At 36.2% G+C, this 26,524-nt stretch overlaps 1 long non-coding RNA gene and 1 pseudogene across 1 annotated transcript in view; both read left to right on the top strand.

Moving 5' to 3' along the window:
- LOC105080143 (uncharacterized) overlaps nt 1–26,524 on the top strand; it is a 565,054-nt gene that overhangs the window by 503,556 nt on the left and 34,974 nt on the right. Inside the window, exon 17 of the long non-coding RNA XR_012506674.1 lies at nt 5,826–6,011. This is a non-coding gene — a long non-coding RNA (uncharacterized LOC105080143). The remainder of the gene's footprint in view (nt 1–5,825; nt 6,012–26,524) is intronic.
- Nucleotides 11,321–17,758, top strand: LOC123612553 (IQ domain-containing protein M-like; annotated as a pseudogene).

Genomic DNA, 26,524 nt, shown 5'->3' with positions numbered 1-26,524 from the left:
TACCTCCCAACCCATGGAATCCTTCCAATGGTGAAAATCCTGATTTGGCCAGTTGTATATTGTATAACTCTACTTCCTTCCCTGAAAATATGAAGTTTTGAAAAAAGTTATTTAGTCCAGCACCCTACTCGCAGATGAAAAAACTAAGTCCCAGAACATCTAAGTAGCTTGCCTAAAATGACACAGCTACTTGATGGCAGAATATGAACAGTAGATCAAAACTGACAACTTTTTGTTTTTCTCAGAATTGTGTTTAAAGCAGTTTTAACCTCATTGGGTTAGCTTGCTAAATGTACAAGCTATTGTTCCTTCTGAGTGTGTCCTTGTCTAGTGGTGGAAAATCTTGAGAAAAGGGTGAGAAAGAAATCTGTACATTTAAGAGTGTGTGCTAGCTATTGAGAGATGAAGTAAAGGATGTATTATTCTAAATTCTAAGCATTAATTTAAAACATATTTCTCAACTGTTCCTTTCAATTTTCTGTATAATTAACAAGTGGTTAACATATACTACCAGAGTGGTTCAGAGTTCAGATACCTCCTTACTGCAAATGTATACTCTAGTGATAAAATTGGAAAAACAAAGTAAAATACAATAAACAAACAAAACCCTACATTAAGGTCATAAAATATACACCAACATTGGTTATTCCTTTCCTTCCATCTTAGGAGACCTTGTATCTGACTTTGAGGATGAGAAATTTCATACCCCAAAACTATACCCACATGTTTAAGGGTCAAGGGGAAAAACAAAACTTAACTTTGATGTTTTGCCTGTGAGTTGGAAAAATATATAGTGATTTTCCTCACACAAAACTGTAACTTAACATTTTTAAAAAGAAAAACATTTCTACTTTATTTAGAAAGTTTTGTTTCAAAATGTTCACATATAAGCACAGAAAGCAGGCTTTGAAATCTTCTGAGGCCTTTGTCATGTGAAACTATTTTATGCAAGTACCAGTTAGCCTCATTGTTCTTTTGTTTATAATTTTTCCCCATTTATAATTTGTAAGCAAATACTGGGACACCTGGAGTGTTTGTGTTTTTATTAGAGTTCTGACTATATAAGAAAAAGTCTGAAAATTTGTAAAATGTCTCAAGAAAATATATAAAATATGTCACTGGTTTAAGGACAGATTCAATTGTCATGCTAAAAAGTTATTTTTTTATGTTGAAAAGTAATTATAAAGTCATTTGAATTCACAAATTTTCTCACAGAAATTATTTTTAAACTTTTTTTTTTTGATAAAGAATTTATGTTTATGATACCGAATGCTGCCAAATAACCTTTTGTTCTTGGGCTTAGCTTTGGTATATTCCCTCAGTAGCACTCTTGTTCGCTACACAACTAGATAATGAAAAAATATATATTGAGGTTCATATGACACAGAAGACGCTAGCCTGGGAAATGAACTTTTTGTCACTTGTTCAGCAGCTATTCCCCTGGGAGGGAAGCATCTGGCCTGACTGATTAAAGCTGCTTCACCTGTCTGGAGGCAGTTCATAATACAATTTCTAATCTAAATCCAGAAATTTCACCGCTGTGGGTAATCATAGACTCTCTCCGTGTAAAGAATCATTGTGCCTCTGCTTGAGAAGTGTCAGCTCTGAATTTTATAAAATCCCGCTGTTCACCTTAGGAGTGTCAGTAAGAGCCCCGTGTGCTCCAGGCACTGTGCTGGAGGATGGAACCTGTGCTGTGCACTGCAGAACTAGGACTCTACTGAGTGTGCTGAACCGGCCGTTTAAGAAAATATGTCACTGTAAATCCAAATAAATGTGTTCCATTAAAGTCTCACATACACCAGCGAGCTCCTGCTCTTACATACGCTAAGTACATAAATGTTACGCTCCTCCTCTTGGTAACAGCTGTTGGGCTGAGAGTGGATAAACTTGTCCTAAACAAACTATTCGGGAGACTGGAGGCCCACCACAGCAGCAAATGTGCCCCCTTTAGAGCCAATCTGGCTGCAGCAGGCACTTCCCAAGAATTCCTGGCTGTATCTGATGAGAATAAGAAGAGAAAAAAATTTCCAAGAAGCTATGAATAATTTTCTTAACATTTTAAGCTGATGAATACTTAAAGAACAACAACAACAAAAATCTACCTTGGGGCAGACTGAAAAATGAGAAGGACAAGAGCCTGATATTTCCTGGAAATTATGTCAGTGAAAAAGCAAACCATAAAAAGCAAAACCAAAATAGTTATCAATCTCTCACTTTTGTGAAAATTGCCATCAGAATTTAATAGAAGATTTTAAGCAAGAAGTTTCGATTCAAATGTTTGTTAAAAAGTATCTCTAAAGAGAAACTGCCCTGTTAAATCAGAATGCTAAACATGACCTTTAAATTTTCTTAATGCAAAATTCTGCCTGAGTCATCAATGTCTAGGAAGCAAGTGAAAGACATTCCTCTGTCTTGAATTTTTAAATGCTTTTTTTCCTGGTTCCTGTGTTAGTATAAGCATTTGGATTTAAATCTCAGAGTTGGCTTCAATTTTCTGTTAAAGGGGGACAAGAGTATTTCTGAGTTTGGAGGAAAAAAATTTCCCACTTAAAGGGAAATGAAAAGTTCTGGGCAGTTCTGTCTCATGTGTCCTTATTATGTCAGTCCTAATCCATCACATTGTATGGACTCATCAAATTCTCAACTTTTTCAAAAAATATCCTGAAAAGCGTTGATATTAAGAAAAAAGAAAATGTAAAATGAAGATACTCAAAATTCCTTAGAAAATCTTCTGCCATCTTAGCCAAGATCCTTAATCCTTGTAAAAAAGTTTCCTATCTGACAATTTTTTTTTATTCTTATTATGTAGAGGGCACAAAACATTCCTTTTTAGTGTGTCTCCACATGCTTTCACAAGAATTTACTACACTGTAGGGTAGTGCGTGCTGTGGTATCAGTGAATTGCAGTAGATGATGCTTGTTAGAATAGAGACCAATTAATAAATTCCCTTTTCTGCCATGTGACTTAAGAAGTTGAAAGAAATTAAAGTTGAAGACAGATAATACTGAACTACCAAGTGAAAAGGTAAACAAAAAATTAGAAAAGAGACCTAATTGTAGAAATAAAATAATATTGCAGTTCAGCAAATGGGATGAAATAATTTCCCATAACCTCTTCGCCATCTTAATCAATCAACTATAATTCTTTGTGTAAACATATTTGTGCATGTTTTATATGCATATTTTCTAAATTTATAATCACAGCACATGTGTGTGTATATATACATGTGTTTGAATTATTTATTTTCATTTCATGGGATTGATAAATGTGCCATGATCTATTTCATTCTTATAAGGAGGCTTATCAGTAGGGTTATTGTGCCTGTGTTTTATTTGCACATTTCTTAATACTTATTGCCAAATTACTTTCCAAAGGTTGTGTTCCTCTGTTGCTGATAAAGTAAGAGAGTACTAATTTAGTTGATAATCAAAAATTTTTTTTGAAGTATAGCTGATTTAGTTTCCTGTGTACAGTGTAGTGATTGAGTTATACATATATATTCTTTTTCATATTCTTTTTCTTTATAGGTTATTACAAGATACTGAGTATAGTTTCCTGTGCTATACAGTAGGACCTTGTTGTTTTATCTATTTTATATATAGTAGTTTGTATCTGCTAATCCCACACTGCTTATTTATCCCTCCCCACCCCTCGGTGACCATAAGTTTGATTTTTATGTCTGTGAATCTCTTTCTGATTTGTAAATAAGTTCATTTGTATCATTTTTTGTTAGATTTCACATGTAAGTAATATCATGTGGTATTTTTCTGAATTATGTAACTTAGTATAATCTCTAGGTCCATCTATGTTGCTACAAGTGGCTTTATTTCATTTTCTTTACAGCTGAGAAGTATTCCATTGTTTGTGTGTGTGTGTGTATATCACAACTTCTTTATCCAGCCATCTGTCGATGGACACTTAGGTTGTTTCCATGTCTTCGCTATTGTAAATAGTGCTGCTGTGAACATTAGGGGCATGTATCTTTTCCAATTAGAGTTTTTTCTGGATGTATGCCCAGGAGTGGGATTGCTGGATGTTATGGTAACTTTATTTTTAATTTTTTAAGGAATCTCCATACTATTTCCCATAGTGACTGCACCAAATTACATTCCCACCAAGAGTGTAGGAGGGTTCCCTTTGCTCCATACCCTCTCCAACATTTGTCTTTTGTGGACTTTTTAATGATGACCATTCTGACTGGTGTGAGGTGATACCTCATTGCAGTTTTGATTTGCATTTCTCTGATAATTAGTGATACTGAGCACTTTTTCATGTGCCTATCAGCCATTGGTATGTCTTCTTTGGAGAAATGTCAAAGACTTTTTTTGATCTTACAGGTAACCAAACAATACAATGAATGTGATTCCATTACCCTGGTTATTCACACTTAGGAATGAGTAAGACTCTGTGTTTTGAAACTCTCAGCCTATCGTGTTTTTAGGCATTCTGAGGATAGTTTTACTCATTCATGCATTCATTTATACATTCATCTACTAATTTAAAAGTCATTTATTGAGACCTTCTACAAAAAGCTATGATGCCAGATATAGTAATGAAAATGGAATACTGAGTATATAGTAGAGATAAAGAGAGATACAGAATTTAGGAAATCGAGGACTAAATTCTTAATGCAGACTCTAGTGAGGGAGACAGAAATTAAACAAATTATTCCAGTTAATTATTTCAATATAATTATTATATAAGGAATGATGCTAACTACTTAGCTATACTGAAAAAATAAAACCTTAAATTGGTGTGGATGGACAGTGAAGTTTCTCTGAGAAAGTTATCTTTAAAATTAACTATAAAGAAAGGGGAGGAATTTGTCATGTTAAGGGCAAACAGGTAGAAGCAGAGGGTTAAACATGAGTCATTCGTATAATGCAAGAAGAACCTGGAGATTTGAACAATCAAAAATTGATCCCTAAGGATGAAACACTAGTGAGAAAGTGGGAGATTCTGGATATGAGGGCTGCAAGGTAAACTAGGAAGAGGTCACTCAGGGCTTTAGAACCACAATAAGGACTGTTAGTTTTATAGTAAATCCAATAGAACTGTCATCTAAGAGCCGGGGGAAATATAGAAGAGTTTTAAGTGACAGACTAATCAGATTAGATTTGTCTTTTTAAGAAAGTTTTCTACTTTTGGGGAATAGACTAGAAGCAGAAAAAAAGTGAAGTTATACCATTAGGAGGTTCTTGAAGAAATCAGGATAAGAAATCTTGGTAGCTTAGATTAAGGAAGCAGCAGCAGATAAAAAGGAAAAATTGACAGATTCAGGGTCTATACTGGAAGATCCTTAACAGGCTTTGGTGATTGGGTAAATATGGAGAAGAAAGGGGTTACAAAGCTGGCACCCAGGTGTCTGGCAGGAGCAAGCAGCTAACGCTGGTGCCATTTCCCAGGTGGGAATCAGACAGAACGCTATTCGACCATTTAATTAGAGTAGATATGTTACAGCTGAGTAGATTCTCCCCAGAACATACTGAGAAGAAGGAATCAAAGGGGTAGAAGTGAAACAAATAAAGATTGATTTCCAGAATCAAAAGGAAGAAACTCATGGCCTTGAGGGAGGGCACTGACCTACTCCAAACATTACCGAGCCAGGTCCATTTGATGCACAGCAGGCCAAACCCTGAGATGCCAAGGTTTACAGCCAAAAAGGAGTTCATTCACAATGCAGCCAAGAAAGAACAAGACTCAGATCTTCCTCCTGGAAGGCAAGGGGGTTAGGATATTTATGGGGTAAGCAGGGTGTCTTAGGCGCAGGGAAAGTGATTGGAAGGAGGGAAAAAGGTGAGGTAATTTGTGTTCTGCTCAGGTACATCTTGGTTACATTTCTGCACGTTGGAAACGGAGGCACTTGGCGTAATCTGAGGGTGAAGTCTTCCGCACCTCTGATGTCAACCGGCTTATTCCTTGGTCCCAACCAGCCTTAGCCATCGGTTCTGAGCTGGAGCTGACTCCATGTTCCTGTGAAACAACTGGGTTGCATGAAGCTGGGAAGGTATGTACTTAAAGAGAGGGAAAAAGAAAGCAAAAAAAGCAAACTTTAATCGGTGAGGGCAGTTTACAAGCAAAGTGATTTTAACAAACTGTTCCCTTATCTGTTGTTCTTTAAGGCAAGTTTAATAATTTCAGTTTGTTATGAGCTTCTGATAACCCTATGGGACACAGTTTCACAAATAATATTTTTAAGTATCTTGTTTATCATATTGCAAGATCAAGGGAATATGACACCTGTAAATTTCAATTAGTGAAGAAAGTAGAAAAGTGGAATATCAGGCAATGCCAAGAGCTATTTATAAGACTTCCTCAGGTACTCTGTAAGACAAAGGCTTTGTATTCTCAGGCATATTTATATATGCAATGTGTATGAAATATAATGCGTTTGCCCATTTCCAGATAGGTAAAATGAAAGTATAAAGTCTGACTTAAGTCCACTACTCAATGGCTCAATTTTTATATTTATCTTACTGACATTTCATACTGACATTACTCAAAACACCATTTCCAGCGTGAATACTATCTGTTTAACTAAGTATATAAAAATCTCAGGTTCAAACTACATTCAGTAGTCATTTGTTTAACATAGTAATCAGTTATTTAGATTTAACCCCAAGTCAACATTTAAGGTACGCCTTTGATTCCCATAGAATAGTCTGTCTGACTTCCTGGACTCACCCAGGAGGCCAGACACTGCTTTTTTTCCTGTGAATGTCCTTTTTTGGGATGGATTGTAACTAGCAAGCCAGTGTTCTCACCTATACAAATCCTCCTTAACCTAACTCTCTTAACAGGGGCTCCTTTTGGCCTAAACAAATTCCTTTCAGTAGCTCATTTTCAAGGATTTTCTGGCTCAACTGCTTCTGAGCAACCAATGTTTGTCTTTCAAGATACCCCAGCAGCCCTTCCATATTTATCAACTCCTTCTGTTTTCTATTCCAGTTCTTCTAAGCTCCTTTTTACTTGTCAACCCTAATCACTCCCCTGCCACTGTCCCCTCCCTAGTCTTAGTTTATCTGGGCTTCCCAACAGACAACTGCCATGTAAGTCTTTTGGCAGGATTGTTCCTTTCTCTATGAAATGGTCACAGCAGTATTTATAAGCATGATGGATGATTTTTATTTTTTATATGAAGTGAAAAAATGGACAACACAATCCAAAACATCTATCTAAATATAGTACTTTTCACCATAGTGGGCAACTGAATTTCCTAAGATCACAGCCAACACAAATTACAGATATTTTACTTGTACTTTGGCTTTTTGCTTTCTAATTACAGATTATGAAAGTACGGAAATCATTTTTATATCTCATCAGCCTCTTCTTAGAGAAAATGACAGATGCAGGGTATATTCAGAATTGAAATGTAAATGTTAAGACATTATGTCACGGTTAAAACTATTTACCAGATGAGTAAAAATAACACATTTTTATGTGGTGAACCACTTAACTGGAACTGTATAATTCTACATTATTTGCTCTTTTTTTCCTTTTTTAAAAGAAGCCAAACATCTCTAGAACAAACATTTTCCCTCTGTCGATTGGATTTAGAGTGCCAACAAAGTTTCATTTCTTTTCTTTAAAGCATATTTATTTTTAAACCTTTCAGTCCACTATTGCAAACAGATGTGCTCTTTTTTTTTCTTCACATGGAAGAAAATAAATAACCAAGGTTGCAATTCTCTTTAAATACTTTAAAAAAAAAAAAAAGGGAAAACAAAAGTAGTTTTATTTCAGAATTCTGCTCTGTGCCAAACATCCAATCTGTAAAACATTTTACCCTGTTGGTTTGGGGATGGGGAAAGACATCTGTGTGTGAGGCATCAATCTGTTCTTGTGAAACACAATTCCAGTTCACAGAGCTTTGATCTGCTGAGTGATAAACACAATTTTCTGAGGCTTCTTTTTAAAAGGCAGAAATATTGACAGTCTAAATCCTAACACCTCAAGACAAACTTTTATCCAAATAAAAATAATAATAGCTGCTATTTATAGAACCTCACAATGTTCCAGACTCTGAGCAAACTAATACATGTGTATTATCTCAGATAATAGTTACTTCTGAAGATCGATAACTTCTCCCCTCCAAAGTTTCTCTCATTTATAATAAAAATCCTCATCTTACAGATGAGAAAGTGGAGAAGCAAATGGTTCTACATTTTGTACAAATCACTTGGCTAGTTAGAGTTACAACCAAGTATAAGATCTGCGAAGAGACAGGAGTCTCTTAGTCCAGACTTCTTTCTTCTGAAATGAGCTACTCCCTCAAGCAAAGTGCACATGGGAATAAAAAGATGAACCTAAAGTGAGTCCAATTAGATTGCAGCAATAAGCTTTATTTTAGGGCCAGCTGCGGAACCAGATAGAGGAAGAGAAATAATGCGTCTGTCTACTGTATTTGCAGGGAACCAGGTACTACCCTATATACTTACCTAGAAGAGGTTTTTTTTTGGCTTTGTTTCTGTTTTTAACAGGAACAATGGTAAGACACACAACTCTTTGGCATCCATTCAGTACTTGCTTACTTATAAAGAAAGATCTTGTCATATTGGGTTCAGCAGCATAAAATGGTCTATGGTCCAACAATCCCTTTCTTCAGGCTTTGCTTTACGCTATGAAAGGTTGTTCTTTAGTATTCAGCCAATAAGTGTTGCCTCACATTTAAGTCAGTCCTTTCTCTTTCAGAGCTCTGAGCACTTTTACAGGCATTGTCTCACGTATCTTCTCAACAACTTTGTGTAGAGGAAATGAACTTCACCTTTTCAGAACTCACTCAGTGTGAGTCAATAGGTTTGCACTTTCACATTCCTACTTCATTTTCCACGCACCCTCCTAGAAACTAAAGAAAGAATTCCAGGATCCCAGTTCTGGCTTCCCCACTAATCTTGGTCACTTTGGGAAGCCCCTTAGCTGCTCTTGGCTAGAGTTCCCTTCAGCACACAATGAGGCTGTCAGGCTAGGGAAGCATTAGGTTTCCTTCCAGCTCCACCATTCTGATATTCTAAGCTAGTGGAATATTTGTGGTATTTGGTTGAAGAATTATCTTCGAGTCTAAAGAAACTTTGGGCTTGGTTTGGCTCTTCAGCTATTGCAGTTGCCTTTACATTTCTCCAATAGCCAGACTTTATCACGTAGCAGTTTTCTCCGAGGGCATTGGCAGGACTGCAGCTTAGGTAATAAACTGGACAAGAGGAGAGGAAAAATAAGTAGAACTAAGAAAAGAAAGGAAGAGCTGTAACAGAGAGAAAGAAAGAAAAGAGTGAGGGGAAGGCGGATGGGGGCACAATAGAAGTAAAGGAAGGATGAAGAAATAAGGAGAGATGGAGGAAGGCAGGAAAGACAGAAGGATAGTAAGGACAAGGCTGCTAAACCTCTGTTCTTCCTCTCTCATTATCATCCTAATGCCACTGTTACATTGGAGAGAAGGTGGCATTGGTTTAATAGAAAGAGGTGGATTTTGGAGTTAGACTACACTTGGGTTCAAGTTCTGGCTCTTCCACTGACGAGCATTATGTTATCCCTAGGCAACTCTCTCAAACTTAGTTTATTTGAAATTATAAAACAAAGATAACACCTCCCCTTCAAAGTTTCTGTAATTTACAATAAAAATTACCTAACACAGGGTAAGTACACTATATTATTAGTTATAATGTGAGCAATATGTGGCAATCATCCTTCATCTATCGGCATCAATATTAATTGTACCTAATAAAATACACACGAAGCATCCTTTGTATGTCTTAGAATACTGCTGGTTCCTTTATTCCTGTCAGTTTCATATACCAGTGATTCATTTCTGCTGCAACAGGCATGAGTGCTAATAATGGTCATGGACCTTACGTTCTGGGGACATCTCTCCCTGTTCACTGTATCACACTCCCTACCATCCGATGAAGTGATAATGTGGAGACTGCACAGACATTGTGGAGATTCTGCTGGCTCTGTCCTTTCTATTAGGACTTTCTTTGTCTCTGCACACACAAAATATTGAATGCTTTTTTAAGGCCATGATCTCCAGATAATTTGAAAACTCCATGGCCTATGTATCTACCGACTTACTCAGCTGTGCACAAGTGATTCCCTCTTTGATTAACCCCCATGACTGCTCTGTGTGTTCTAAATGAAGAAGATATGTGTTAGAAAAATAAGCATTTCCAGCCTAGATCTCTAGAGAGGCAGTGAGACCTATTGGAAGATAAATTGCACAGTGAGACTGCATTCTTAAATGAAGAATATAAATGACTGCTAAGAAAAACGGTACACGGGCATCTTGTTCAGAATTAACACGTACAATCTCTTCATATACTGAACCACTACACTTGCAATATTTCTTTTTTTCTAGATTTCCTTAAAATTCATTCAACTGGTAAAAATCATTGAGCTAACTGAGGGACTGCGTGTGTCACTAGGGAAAAGAAAAGGTTATGACAGTACATGAAACTTTGCTCTCAAGAAACTTGTGGTCTATTTAAAAGCCTTCAAGTGAATTAAAGTTTTCATCTGTTGTGTAACAGTTAGCACCATTTAGTTTAAACCTACAGGATCAGCCCTAAGATTCCTATTGGCCCACGCTGTTCACATTGCTAAGGTAGAGGACAAGGAATAGTCTAACACAGCACTGTCCAATAGCAATGGAATAAATAAAAATCACATAATCCTTACATTTCTAATAGCCATGAGAAAAAAGTTTAAAAAAAACTAAGTAAAATTAATTTTAAGACTGTATTTACTCCAGGGTATCTAAAATATTATCATTTCAACATATAATCAAAATACAGTGTATTGATGAGTATTTACATTTTATTTTGCACTCAGTTTTCAAAATCCAGTGTGCATTTTTCATACGTATGGCATGTCACAACTTGGAGTAGCCACACTTGGAGTACTTGATATCCATATGTGACTAGTGGCTGCTGTATTGACAGCATAGCTCAAGCATTTCCTCTGAGTTGCCAAGTAGTTTATTCATTTCAATTATGTATCTATTTTCAACTATTATCCTGCATTTACCCTTACACTAAAATCTCCATTATTTTAAGGCACAGAGAAATATGTGTCCATATCTGATGATGCCAGAGATGGACAAGATAGGGCTCAGTTTCCTGAATTTAGGTTCAGTGTTTTAACTGCGAAGCCACCATGCTTTGATATATCTTCCTTGCTGTATTTAGAAAAATTTAACATTCAGGGTAAGAGAACCATAATGGCAACATAAAATTATAGTCCAGGACAGGAAATGTCAATGGGTGCTGTAAGCCACTGAAAGAACACCCAGAGTTTAGGAAAGCAGAGGATGTAATTGTTGTGCCCATGGCAGCATTTAGCTGGGTAATGCCCCTCTCATTACCTTTCAAGACCACCATCAGCGGCACTCTCGCATTTATATATTGCTTTGAGGAGAATGTGAAATGTGAGACACTGTCTTCAGTTAAAGTATGTTGCCATAGTTGACTAGGAAGTAGACCATTCACATGATTTTTAATCCCATTTCTCCGGTTAGTCATGATCTTCCTTATGATTCCTTCTAGAGCTACTCAGTTTGAATCACAGACATATGTGTCATACCCAAGAATGGTGGAATTGTAGTATATGACCAATGACAATGTCACCTTTTGTCAAGAACCATGAAAAGTCTGACATTTTACTTTGCTTCCAAGCTATTAAGTTAGCTTGCCATAGTTTCATAGGTGCCAGCAGATGACATGAGACTCCTAGGTCAGAGAAAAAGGACTTCATTCCATTTATTGCATGTTCTCATTGGTTCCCCTTGACTCCCAATGCCCATGGGGTGATGCCCAAGTGGATGCTGTGCTCACAGTGAGTACATGTTACATCTTAAGAGTCTTAGGTTACGAAAATCTCAATCTTCCAAAAGGTCCGTTGGTAAGCCCAACCTTAACCTTGGAGGGAAATGTTATCTTTATTATCTCAGACAGCAAACAAATCTTTGATCTGGAAAGAGATACTTTCTCCATCTTCCAAGGCTGTTTACCATACAAACACTCTTGAAATGACACTTCGGAATAAAAGCTAGCAATAGCTTTGCTCAGAAATTGTACAGAAGTGAGAGCAACCTGTGGAGAGACGTCTCACAATATCCTTTTATTAAAATCCTTCACTGACTCTTTGTTGCTTACTGGATAAGCTCCTCCTTTTTTGCGTTAATCAATATTTATTTATTGCTTTGTTTCTTATTGAAGTATAGTTGATTTACAGTGTTTTGTTAGTTTCTGATGTATAGCAAAGCAATTCAGTTATATACGTATATATTCTTCATTTTCTTTTCCATTCTAGTTTATTACAGGATATTGAGTATAATTCCTTGTGCTACACAGGACGACATTGTTGTTTATCTATATTTATTGCTTTTTATTAGACTTGAATAATTATCAGATGTCTGTAAAAACTAAGGTCTACTAGAAAAGATTCAAAAAGTAATCAAGGTGAAAGATAGGAGGATAATTCTGGTCAGTCCCACAATTAAGGATTTTGAGAAATTAATAGATCTTGTTATGAGAACTTAGTTTCCTGACATCTATGAAAATCCTAAAATCTGTATCTTTTGAGAGTTCAGGTTTTACTTATTATTACATTTTCTTAATGTGTGCCCTGATTTGAGGTTCAGAAAATATGAATATTAAAATAATATTTGATCTCTTGCTTTCACCTATTTCAAATTCCTCTTTATTTTTTTTCTGAGAACAGATAATAACAGAAACACTAAAATGGCTTTTAATATCAAATACATTTCATAAAATATATCTAGGTTGTATAAACTCACACTGAAACCTTCATATATATATGTAGGTTACATTTAAATATATAAGCAGCTATTGTGTGAACTGCTAGTACTCATTACCCTGTACAGAATCTACAACTTGTTAAACAGCTGTGCAGAGAGCTATGTGGTTTAAGATAGCAAAGGAAGTTGGAAGCCAGATCCAATTTAAGCTTTCGGGAGAATATAGGTCAGCTAGAGGTCATTCTTTAAAATGGAATCAGAAAGCAGTCCTAGAACTATTGCCCAGCTAGGACCTACTCTGGAAGACGAGTCAACTTGTGCTGTACTCTGTGATTTGTGCAGACCTCAGAGGGACCCAGGTTTGGCTCACTTTTCAGTTGACCATACAGAAGACTTGGGAGTAGACTGTCACAAGAAGTAGTGCTACCCACTGAATGAATCACAGCCTATTTCTTGCTGCCCCTTGGTGTTTTTGAACAACTTAGTCATCAGAATCCTGACTCTTTAAGGGAACCAGTTCTCAAAGTTCACATAGATTGTCCTTCTATGGTAGATTGATAATTTTCTGCTCTAATGCAGAATAATCAACCAGCATTTAAAAAGTCATTATTGATGACCCTCCAGTGTATATAAAAGGAGATTGGATAAAAGTCAGCTGTCAAAGCATGTTGTAGTTTTGCCACTAGTTAGCTTGGACAAGTCACTGAAGCTGTCTGGTCTCTCACTTGTACGTTGGCCAAAGGGGAAGGGAGCCTTCCCTTCAGTGACCTTTAAAGTCTTTTTAGTCTTATCTGTGTATAATTCTATCTCATTTAAGATCTAGCCTTGTGAATTGTGTACTGGGAAGAACGTATCTAGATGCCTTTCAGCTTCTGCTGCTGCCGGTACTTTATGGAATAAGATACATGCTGTCCCATCCAGAAAGCACCATGTGCAGAGCTAAAGAAATGTGTGTACGGCCATTTGTCAGCATCAGTATCTCCTCCGTCACCTTTGGATCACACAATGAGTTTTTTCTTTCTGGAGGTGACTCGAGCTCTCAGGGTCTTCCTCCTGGGTGACATGTCATATGGTAAAATGAAGCATGAGGCAGATATTGTCAGTTTAACCAGAAGGTAAAGGAAAAATACAATCACCTTCCAGTCCACTCATTCTGAATCTTCTCACAGCATCAAAGGGAAGCTCAGAGATAGATTTCTTGCAGTGTTCCCCCTTGACAGTGTGGGATACCTCAGTCAGATGAATAATACATGCACTTGCAAGCAACACAATTTTAAAAGAGTCTGGCATTTACAAAGCAGCTTAACTGGTGAAAAGAGTAAAGGCTTTGAATATTCTGTCAGTTTGAAAAGAGGTTCTGTGCCACCCTATCAGGTCACACAAACCATCTGATCAACTGCCACTTGATGAAAGCATTTATTAAAGTCAGAATAGGGAAATATCAGTTTGAGGAATGGAAAAAGGCTAAAGAATTTATTTTTAAACCCCTGGGAATAGAAAGGAGTGAGAAGATTTCTGTTTCTAGAGTGAAATATGATATCAAATTTGGTTTTCACTGAATAGGGAAAACATAAGTCCTAAAACTGAATTTTTTTAAGCCTTAAGATTTTCCCTTCCAGGAAAATAGAATGGATATACTTTTCCCTATTCCTCCAACTAAATACAACTAAAAAAATCTAGGCATCATATATAAAAAATATATAAGAAGACTCTGCAAAGTAGAGAGAAGAAAGCTAACCAGCTGACCTCAGGACACAATGTGGTGAGTGGATTCCTTGGGTTTTCTTCTTTTACCCTTATATTCAAGACTTAAGAGCTGAAGAAGTTGACAACCTAGAAACACCAACAGGTGCAGACCAAAAAAGCCCCCCCCCCCCAAGCCTACTCTCTAAAGCCAGAAGACCAGGAATAAGTCAGACAGCAAAATGGAAAACTCTCTGGCAGTTTTCCAAAAAACTATGGTCTCACCCCTACTGATGCCAGCAAAGGCTGAGTGAGGAAACTAGACTATAATAAGGTATTCCCCACACCCCCACCAGGGTCATGTCAGAGAAGTTCAAGTAGGGACCTGGGTCTTCCATGACCTTCAACAGTGGTAGTGGGACCAGCTCCATCCCAATGTTCTGGAGACCACATGGTGAGCCTAGACTTCACCTAAGCCAACAGTAATGAGGCACTCCTTCCATTCCTCACTGGGGAGAATAAAAGGAAGCCTAGCGGAGAGTCAGGACTCTCACTATTACCCAGCAGTAATGAGGCCACTCACACTGTGGGGTTCATGGAGAGACATGCGAGACTGGAACTCCCATACCCATCTAGCAGTAATGAGGTTCCTCCTGTTTCATGTGGCAATGAAGACTGACTAGGGAACCTGGACTTCTGTCTTCACCTAGCAGTAAAGGGGCAGTCACTGTGTCAGTGACAGAGAAATCCAACTAAGCAAGAAGTTTAAAATAAGATCCAGAGTCTTATAACAAAGTTAAGAAGATCCATAGTCTTATAACTTAAATTATTAAATCAGAGTCTTATCATTTAAAAATTTCAGTCACATTTCCACATTTCAGTAACAAAATCAATCATATCAGAAACCAGAAAGTTCTTAAACTGACTTAAAAAAGATAATCAATGCATGCCAACATCAAGATAACAGAGATGTTAGAATTACCTGACAAAGATTTCAGTATCAGTCACAATAAAAATGGTTTGATAAGCAATTGTTAGCATGCTTGAAGCAAATAGAAATGGAAAATAGCAAAGAAATAGAAAGTTTTAATAAAGACAAAAATTTCAAAGAAACAAAATGGAAATTTTAGAACTGAAGAAGACAACAAACAAAATACTCAGTAGAAGGGCTTAATGGCTGGATGGAGGGGCAGAGGAAAGAATCATTGAACTAGAGTATGTAACAATAGAAATTACTCAATCTGAAATCTGAACAACAGAAAGAAAATAGAATTGGGAGGGAGCTGTTGGACCATAATAAATGATTTAACATTTGTGTTATTATAGTCCTGAAAACAGAGGAGAAAAAAGGCGAAGCTGAAAAAGTACTCAAATAATGGCTGAAACTTGACAAGAGATATAAACCTACAGATTAAAAATGTTTAGTAAACACCAAAATAGGACAATCTCATGGATAATCACACTAAGATATACCATAATTAACCTTCTGAAAACTAAAGACAAAGTAAAAATTGTGAAAGCAACCAGAGAGAAACACCACAAAAGGAAAATAAATTCAAGTTAAATGAAATCGGATTTCTTATCACATACCATAGAGGCTAGAAGGAATTGTCAAAATATTACTCAGGTGCTGAAAGAAAGGAAATGTCACCCCTGAATCCTATATCCAGTGAAAATATCCATCCGAAATAAAGGAGTAATCTCTTAGATGAAGGAGAACTGAGGGAACTGGTCACCAACATACCTACACTAAAAGTATAGCTAGGGGAAGTTTTCTTAACGGAATGGAAACAGTAAAAGAAGGAACTTGCTGAACATTAGGAAAAAAAAAACACTCCAAGCAAAAATGTGGGCTATTCTCTTGAGTTTTCTAAATTATGATTGGTGATTCAAGCAAAAATTATAACACTAACAAAGTACATAGATAAAATATTTAAGACAAGTATATTATAATGAGGGAGAGTAAAAGAACATAAATAGAGTTAAGGTTTCTATACTTTACTAGAATTGGCAAAAATGCAAATACCAGTAAACTATACTAAGTTATATATATATATATATATATATATATATATATATATATATATATATATATATATATATATATATATATATATATATATATAAAACTCAATACCTAGAGCAAGCACTAAAAAACATATAGAAAGAGTTACTCTGAAAATATTATTAATAAATCAAAATGGGATTCTAGAATAGATTTCATTAACCCACAGAAAGATAGGAAAAAAGAAACAGAAACAAAAAACAGAGATAACACAATAAACACAAGATATAAAGAAGCAAACTTAAGCCCCAGCGTATCAGTAATTACATTGAATGTAAATGGTCTAAATACACCAATTAAAAATTGAAGATTGGCGGTTGTCGAGACCCTGAGGGGGCAGGAAGACTGAAATGTAAAGGAATTCAGAAGACTCCAAATGCCTCTTGCCATTCAGGCAACTCCTTCAAGAAGCCCTGGATCCCAACATGTTTCTAGTGAAATGCAGATTTCCAGTTCTTGGGAGGGACTTGGAGCCCAGCCTCCAAAAGAGATCACCCTAAATGCCCACCATGGTTGCAGAGGCTGTACCTGATAAAAGTAGAATGTCCTGTAATAGAGATTCCCAAGCAAGATTTTTTTCAAGAAACAAAAACTCTCATCGCCCAACAATATAAGAAAATCAATGAGAATAAAGTTCAGGATACTTCTATAAATGTTTTTAGAAATAAACATCAAAACCCCAAATCTGGCAGATTCATACCTTTGGAGATTTGGGGGTGGTGGTAAAAAAAAAGGAAACACGTGATGTGGTCCAAGAACAGAACTTCAGGCAGCACACAAAATGATTTGTTTCCCAAAGACCATCCAAAAGTGGACATACTGAGGAGTCTCCACAACAAACTTCTTTCAGGGAGCCACACATTTTTAATGTTAAAAAAAATGCAAGGATTCTGTAGTTCTAATTGCGAAAGAACAAGTTAAACTGGGTAAAATAGTTACTAATATTGAACCAGTGAGTAAAAAAATACAGAACGAAAAGCAACAGCACCATGGGAAGTCCATAATGTTGAACTCATTAAGTGCCTCCCCCATTATCCACCTTGACTTGCACTTACAACCCATAACCTCCTCTTCCACGGGGCTTCTGAAAGAATATGGCAGAGAATTCTGTGATTGGAGAGAAGTTGTGTTAAAAAGATTTTCCTGTCTGGCTTGTGACTCCAGTTGGCCTAGTTCCTCTGGATCATCATCAGTATTTCAGGATTATTGTATTGCTTTGCATCATGGACCAAATTTCAAAGCAGTTATAAACATGTAGACTAATCAGTTGTGTCAAATATTGACTTGGTCATTGGAGGATGAGACAAATTATTAACCTTGAAGAGCTGAAGGAATGAATAGACAGAAAAAAATAAATTCTATGAAGCAATCTTTGCTAACAGAGAAGACTGGCAAGGATTAGAAAGAAGTGAGTTCCTTAAGCACTTCAGTGGCTGTGGTCATTTCCCAATTCAGCAGCAATGAGGTTTGGGACCTGGTCAGTAGAGAAAACCATGAAAATCACTTTGAAATCATCTAGAAGCTCAGTGCAATTGAAATGTTACACTATATCTGCCTCGAGGTGCCTATGTCCATAATAATATACAACTTTGGTAAACTTGGCTGAGAGCCAGAGTAAATGGGGAAGAAGGAAATAAATACATAGCAAATGGTTCCATACAAATTTTAGGATTATTTGTTCTAGTGCTGTGAAAAATGTCCTGGGTAATTTGATATGGATTGCATTAAATCTGTAGATTCCTTTGGATAGTATGGCCATTTGAACAATATTGATTCCTCCAATCCAAGAGCATGGGATATCTTTCCATTTCTTCAGGTCATCTTTAATTTCCTTAATTAGTGTTTTGTAGTTCTCTGCATATAAATCTTTCACTTCCTTGGTCAGGTATATTCCTAAGTATTTTATTTTTTTTGGATGCAATTTGAAAAGTGATTGTTTCTTTATTCCATTTTTCTGACATTTCATTGTTAGTGTAAAGAAATGCCATTGATTTCTATATGTTAATCTTGTATTCTGCTACCTTGCCAAATTCTTTTATCAACTCTAGTAGTTTTTGTGTGGAGCTTTTAGGGTTTTCTATATACAGTATCAAGTCATCCACATAAAGTGACAATTTTACTTCTTCCCTTCCAATTTGGATCTCTTTTATTTATTTTTCTTATCTGATTGCTATTACTAGGACTTTGAATACTATGTTGAATAGAAGTAGTGAGAGTGGGCATGCTTGTCTTGTTCCAGATTTTAGTGGAGAGCCTTTCAGTTTTTCACTGTTGAGTATTATGCTGGCTGTGGGTTTGTCATAAATAGCTTTTATTATGTTGAAATATGTTCCCTCTGTACCCACTTTGGTAAGGATTTTTATCATAAATAGGTGTTGAATTGTATCAGATGCTTTTCCTGCATCTTTTGAGATGATCATATGATTTTTGTCCTTTTTTTGTGGATGTAGTGTATCACACTGGTTGATTTGCATATGTTGAACCATCCTTGTGTCCCTGAGGTGAATCCAACTTGATTATAGTGTATGACCTTTTTTATGTGTTGTTGGATTCTGTTTGCTAATATTTTGTTGAGGATTTTTTCATCTATGTTCATCAATGATATTGGTCTGTAATTTTCTTTTTTGGTAATGTCTGTTGGGTTTTGGTATCAGGGTGATGGTGGCTTCATAGATGGTGGATTCGTGGTGTGCCTGGCCAGAGGTTTGTCAATTTTGTTTACTCTTTCAAAAACCAGCTCTTAGCCTGATTGATTTTTTTTCTATTTTTTAATCTCTATTTTATTTATTTCTTCCCTGATCTTTATTATTTCTTTCCTTCTGCTGACTTTCAGTTTTGTTTGCTCTTCTTTTTCTAATTCTTTTAGGTGATAGGTTAGGTTGTTTATTAGAGATTGTTCTTGTTTTTTGAGAAAGGCCTGTATCACTGTGAACTTCCCTCTGAGGACTGCTTTTGCTGGATCCCTAGATTTTGTGTGGTTATGTTTTCATTGTTGTTTGTCTCAAAGTATTTTTTAATTTCTTCTTTGATTTCCTTGTTGACCCATTGGTTTTTTAGTACCAATGTTTAGTCTCCATGCAGTCTTTTTTTTTTTTTTTTTTTTTCTCATTTTGTTCTGTGGTTTATTTCTAGTTTCATGCCATTGTGATCTGAAAAGATACTTGAAACACTTTCTGTCCTCTTAAATTTGTTGAGACTTCTTTTGTGCCCGATGTGGTCTATCCTAGAGAATGTTCCATGAACACTTCAAAAGAATGTATATTCTGTTTTGAGGGGGATGTAATGTCCTAAAAATATCAACCAAGTCCAACTGTTCTATTATGTCATTTAGTATCTCCGTTGCCTTATTGATTTTCTGTCTGAAAGAGCTGTCCAGTGATGTTAGTGGGGTGTTAAAGTCTCTTACTATGATTGTCAATTTCTCTCTTTATGTCTGTTAGTATTTGTTTTATAGATTTAGGTGCTCCTATATTGGGTGCATATATGTTAATGATTATAATATCCTCTTGTATTTCTCCTTTAATCATTGTAGAGTGTCCTTTATTTTTCTTTATGATCTTTGTTTTAAAGTCTATTTTGTATGATATGGGTATTGCTCCTCTCACTTTCTTGTCATTTCCATTTGTATAAAATATCTTTTTCCATCCTCTCACTTTCAGTCTATGTGTGTCCTTCACCCTAAAGTGGGTCTCTTATAGACAGTATATTGTAGGCTCCTATTTTATTATCCAGTCTGCCACTCTTTGCATTTTGATTGGAGCATTTAGTTCCATTGACGTTTACAGTAATTATTGAAAGATGTGTGTTTATTGCCATTTTGAACTTTGTTTTCCAGTTGATTTGTTAGTTCTTCTTTGTTCCTTCTCTTTTCTTTTTGTTTTTCTTTTTGTGTTTTGATAATTTTCTTTTGTATTAGCTTGTTTTCTTTTTGGATTTTGTGATTCTGTTGTATGCTTTTGATTTGTGGTTACCCTGTTTTTCAACTGTGTTAACCCATTACTGTATCTGTTTGCTTTAGACTGGTAGTCATATGGGCTCAAACACATCCTGAGAAGAAGAACAACAAAAATCTATATTTTCTTTTTCCCTTTCCCACCTTTTATGGTTTTGATTATCCTCTTTTACATCTTCATGTTTATTCTCTTGCAACTCATTGTAGTTATTGCATTTCCAATTATGGTTTTCTGTTTTCTATAGCTTCCTGCTTCTTTTCTATTTAGAGTAGGCCTTTCTTTTAGGATAGGTTTAGTATTCCTCAATTCTTTTAGTTTTTGCTTGTCTGTGAAATTCTTTCTCTCTCCTTCTATACTAAAGAATAGTCTTGCTGGATAGACTATCCTAGGTTACCAATTTTTCTCATTCAGGACTTTGAACATATCTTGGCACTCCCTTTTGGCCAGCAATGTTTGTGTAGAGAAATAAGGTGATAGCCTTATAGGGGTTCTCGTGTAACTAACTCTTTGTTTTTCTCTTGCTGCCTTTAGAATGTTTTCTTTATCTTTAACTCTGCCCATCTTGATTATAATATGTCCTGGTGGAGGTCTATTTGGGTTCTTCTTGTTTGGGACCCTCTGTGTTTCCTGTACTTGGATATCTGTTTCCATCTTTAAGTTTGGGAAGTTTACAGTCATGATTTCTTCAAATATCTTTTCAATCCCTTTTGCTCTTTCTTCTCCTGGGACCAATATTATGTGTAGATTGGCATGCTTTATATTATCGCATAGGTCCCTTATATTGCTTTCATTAGTTTTCACTTGCTTTTCTGTGTGCCGTTCTGATTGGGTGATTTCTGTTATCCTCTCTTCTAAGTCACTTTTTCATTCCTCTGCATTATCTAGTCTGCTTTTGACTGGCTTTAGCTTGGCTCTTATCTGAGCCATTGAGTTTTCTGATTTTAATTGGCTCTTCTTTATGGTTTTTATTTCCTTTTTATATTATTCTGCATTTTTATTCGTAATCTTTCTTATTTCCTTTGGTGCTTTTATCACCCCCTTTTTGAAGTCATGATCTAGTAGACTATTAAGATCTATTTCATTGTTCATTCTTTCAGGTGACTTCTATTGTTCTTTAATTGGGAGTGGTTCCTCTCCTTCATTTTACTCATATTTCTCTTAACTTTAAGGATTTAGGAGTATCAGTTATCTACTGTGGTCTTGAAGTGCTGTTTTGTTTCTTTTTTTTAAGTGTGAGCATTCCTGTGTAGACTGTGTGCATCTAGTAATTTTGTCACAGTGGCTGTTTTTAGTATGGATAGTTGCCACATCTTACTCCTGTGTATGTTGACTGTTACCCATTCACTGGGGGTGTGGCCAGTGTTGTGGTGATCAGAGCCTGCCCTGGTTGTTGAGCAGGGCCTCCTTTCTGGTCTGTGATTGTCACAGCCTGGACAGTGGCTGGGTTTGCTCCCTTGTTGTTGGGATAGAGGCTTCCAGACCTGTTTCTGAGCTGCAGTGTGTGGCAGGCAGGGTTGGAGTGCTTCACCTGGGAAGAAGAGTCACTGAGTACACCCCCCCCCCCCCAGTAGATGTCTACCAGGAAGTGCCCTCTGGTGTTGTCTGTCACTTGTTATGCTGGCTTACAAAGTACTCTTTGTTGATGCTGGCCTTGTCTCCTCCTCAGCTGTGGGAAATGTTGGCAAGCCGCTCTGGTATCCTACAGGTTCTACGCCTGCAGAGCCACCAGTTCATACCACCTGTCAGGCACCAGTACCCATCAGAGTTGGCCCCAGCCCTCTCCCCAGGCTCATCAGAGAGCTCCAGCAGCCAGTCCTAGCCCACCCCCACCAGCTTGTGTCTAGGGCTTGGGATCGCAGGGACTCTCTGTGCTGGCTTCTCTTAATTCTGTCTACCAAGCAGTTGCTGCTTTCACCTGTAAGCCTAGTAAGCTCCCCTATGTCCCCACTGACCTCCCCACTGGAGAGGGGGCATCCCAGCGTGAGGGTGCTTTTCCTCATTTGTCACTCCCTCCCCCTTAGACAGGGCCCACACCAATTTCCTTTTTTTCTTTTTTTTTCTCTTCTACCAGTTTTTGTGAGGAATCTTCTTGTATTTTGAGGTAAGAGAATATTCTGCCAAAATTCAGTAGGTGTTCTGTGCAACTTGATGGGTCTGTAGATATAATTTTCATTGTATTCATTGGAGGCAGTGAGCTATGTGTCCTTCTACTTTGCCATCTTGGCACCACCCCTGAAGGACCAATTTCTTTACCGGACAAACCAGGTTTTTGGTAGAAGGAAAAGAGGACATGGGTAACCAAATGACAGTTTTTAAAGCTTTTGCTTGAAGATAGTACAAATCACTTCTATTCACAGTTCACTGGCTAGAGAAAATCATGTGGTCAAGGCTGGCATCAAAAGGATATGGATGTACATTTCTCTACCAAGAGGAAGGAGAAACAAATAATTAGAAACCAGCACAATTGATCACAATGGGTAGACATTTTATGAATTTTATAGATGCCAAATTGTTTCCTCTAAATATATTACACATTTAAACTCGTGAAAAATATATGAGTGTCTCTGCCGTTCCCTCACTGATATGTTGTGATATCAGACTCTGATTTTGGTCATCTGAAAGGTGAGATTTATTTTGAAGTAAGCTTAATTTAAATTTTTCTTATTCTAGATATAAAGTTCAGTCTATATTCATATTCATACTTAAGTATGTCTTAGCACAGAAGTACTTGAGTGCCTAATTTCTTCTTTTATTTGGACACTATATGTCTGTTAATTCAGCCTATAATCAGTAATTTTCTGTTATCAAGTCAGCTTGTGCACCTTTAGGATCCAGATTTTTTGCAACATAATGACAGCTGATTAAGTCTGTCCCTTACAGATGACAAGTTATGTCTCCACCATTTTGTATTTTTATAACAGATTTTAAAAAATAAAACAAAAATGTAGTACTTTTTATATATTTCTTTTGAGTATCATCTTCTATTTAGTTCAATATTCAAACCTGCTCTGATCCTTTTTTGCATATTTTTAAATAATTTTTCTTGTTTTAAAATAATACATATAGAAAATATTGAAAATACAGGCAAGGAAATAAAAAATAACCCACATACCTATTATTCTTAGACAGTCATTTATTCTGAGTATTAATTCTGTCACCTCGGATCACCTGGAATAGAGCCATCTGGGAATTTGATGAATAAGCTTTCCAAGCCTCTATTTCTATCACCAAAATAATTAATAGTACCAGACAGATTTCCAGCTTTCCTTCCTGGCCTCTTCTCACTTGGCAATTATCAAGCAAATGCATAGTGATTAAAATCCAATACATGCTTCCTACAGTTTTCATTCTATACTAGGGTGTCTCTTTCCTTGAGTTTTTGGAGAGTGATTAAAAGCTGCAAATATGAGCTTGAAGTGACCAAAAAAAAAAAAAAAAAAAAAAAGGTGGGGAAGATTGATTTATTTGGGCTGCCTCTGAGGCAAAACATTTTCTGTAGAGGCAAAGGAGAAAACCAAATAGCCATCCACTATATAAAATCAAGTTCCCCAGACAGAAAAGATCATTTACTAATACAAAGTCTAAACGGTCCAGAGATGAGAATTAAGTTTGGCAGTGGAGAATTCTTGCATTTAGAGCCTTGTCAAGGAAAGATCGAACCAACTATTGTTTAGGGAAAGGGAAAGTTCAAAATGTGGTCAATTGATGTGAATATTTAACTTGCTCTTATAGTCCAGGGAGGAGGTATCTGGGGCACACAGGATGTGTGGATGTTTTAAAAATTCATTGTATCAGACTCATTTGACAGCCTCCTGAGTCTTCTAGTTCTTAGATCTAACACATGTTTCACACAGAGATTTATGTTTATGGTTCCAAATGTAAAATTGAAAAATAAAACTGTGGTGTTCTGGAATGGGACCTGGAAAAGTTGCTGGTTGCCCATTAATTCATATCTAATAATATTTACTAACTTTGGTGAAGCTCAAGAAACTCCAGTAGCAGAAACTTCAACAATTATATCCTGGTGCCTGAATATCAATGTCCGATACTCAGAATCCAGAGACTTTTACATAGGGAAGATCATGCAGTTAAGTCTAAAAAAGAGAGAGATGACTAAAGGATTCCCTGAAGCTAGTCATTTTTTTTTTTTTTTGCCTGCCATGTTGAACTTCCTCTCTTTATTAATTTCTCAGTTGCAAATTCTGTGAATAAGTGGTTCAGGTTAAATGCAACCTAGCCATGCAATTTGTTTTCTGTCGTGACATATGACATTGAAAGCTATTTTTTTGGTATTTATTTCTAGGCTAGCTGTCTTATAATTTTGACAAATGCCCTCTGCCTGTTCTTACAAGTACAAAACCATGTGGCAGTTTTTCTGAGACTCCCTATTTGTATCATCTTCACAGTTCAGAGGATTATGGGGACAGATGATTGACAGAAGAGAAATAGAGTATATAAAGTGTTTATTTCACAAAACATAACCATTGATGAGGTCCTGAACTAGGGCTGTGAATGGGGACAGAAAAGAAGACATCTAGGACTTGAAAAAAAGAAAAACTGACAAGATTTGGGAATTGATTGACTTTGAGGGATGGGGGGAAGATGAAAGGAAAGGGAGGAGTCAAGGATGATTAAGGTTTTGAGTAAGGTTAAAAGACTTGAAATAATAATTGCTTGTTATTTTCTGAAACCAGTGAGAACTCTGAAAAATAAGTAAAATGTTTTGATAAACATTATCATCATGACATGAAAACCATATACCTGAGCAAACTGGATTTCTAAATTAGCATGCTGGTCTTATTGAAAATAATGTGAAAAGAAATCCAAGTGTAACTTCTAATAAAAATATCTTGTATTTGCTGTATGGCTATGCTGACAACTGGAGGAAATTACCCATCTGATTTTCCCTATACGCTTTTAAACAAAGAACCATACCATAATAAAGTGGTGGCAAACAGTCTGTTCTGCAAATCTGGCCCACCCCCTGCTCATTTTGAATAGTTTGTGAGCTATATTGAAGTGTTGAAGACATCAAAGGAAGAATAATATTTTATGACATGAAAATTATATAAACTTTGCGTTTTAGTGTTTATAATTAAAGTTTTATTGGTACACAGCCATGTCCTTTTCATGGCTGCCTGCATTTATAATGCCAGAGTTTGGTAGCTTTAACAGACACCATATGACCTACAAAGTCTAAAATATTTGTTATTTGACCCTTTAAGGAAGACATTTGCCTACACCCTGCCTGATGTACAAGCTATATATATCTAGAGATGAGTTAGGAAAGAATAATAATGCAGTTTGAAAGCACAACTAGAAAAAATAGTAGTTTAATTTTAGCAATATTTTCAATTCACCCATTCACTCAGTAAATATTTGTGGAGCACCTGCTATCTGTCAGTCACTATCCAAAATGCTACAGATGTACATTAATTTAAACATTAACTTAGACACAGATTTAAACATTAGTCCACTTCTTCCTAATGAAGCAGTCTGAAAATGAGTCCTCCTTTTGATTATTCCTGTCAAGAAGATGGCAAGGAAATAGACTGCAGGTAGAATAGAAGGCTTATTCTTAAGACTCAAATATATCTTCCCAGAATTAGAGTCTTGGCAAAACAAGAGGAAAGACATGTAGTGAATAAAGTAAATGTTTATATAGTTTCGAATTTGTACTTGTTAATAACAGGTAGAAGTTTTCCTGTTCCTAGTACTTTTCTAGTGTTTATTTGGTTTTTATTTCTAATCCTTTTAAACAATTCAGTGGGGTATCATCCTCATTTTATATATGAGGAAACTGACATTGGGAATAAAGTGACATGTTTTTCAAAATAGTGTACTATGAATATAATTGGTATGTTCTAGCATTGAATATAATTCCTTTCATTGTTTAAGTAAAAATATTAAATCTAACCCAGAAGTATATATGGGTAATGTAGATTTGGTTGGCATTGGGGAAGCATATCATACAGACTTAAATATTTTTTAAACATCTCTTTTCCCTAAAGATTCTCAGAAGTTCTCACTTTTTAAAAACATTTTGCCAATACATAGGAAGCCACTGATGG

Source organism: Camelus bactrianus, chromosome 1 (genome assembly GCF_048773025.1).
Source record: "Camelus bactrianus isolate YW-2024 breed Bactrian camel chromosome 1, ASM4877302v1, whole genome shotgun sequence".
NCBI lineage: Eukaryota > Metazoa > Chordata > Mammalia > Artiodactyla > Camelidae > Camelus > Camelus bactrianus.
Note: the sequence above shows the minus strand (reverse complement) of the source record. Positions and strands in the feature narration are given on the sequence as shown.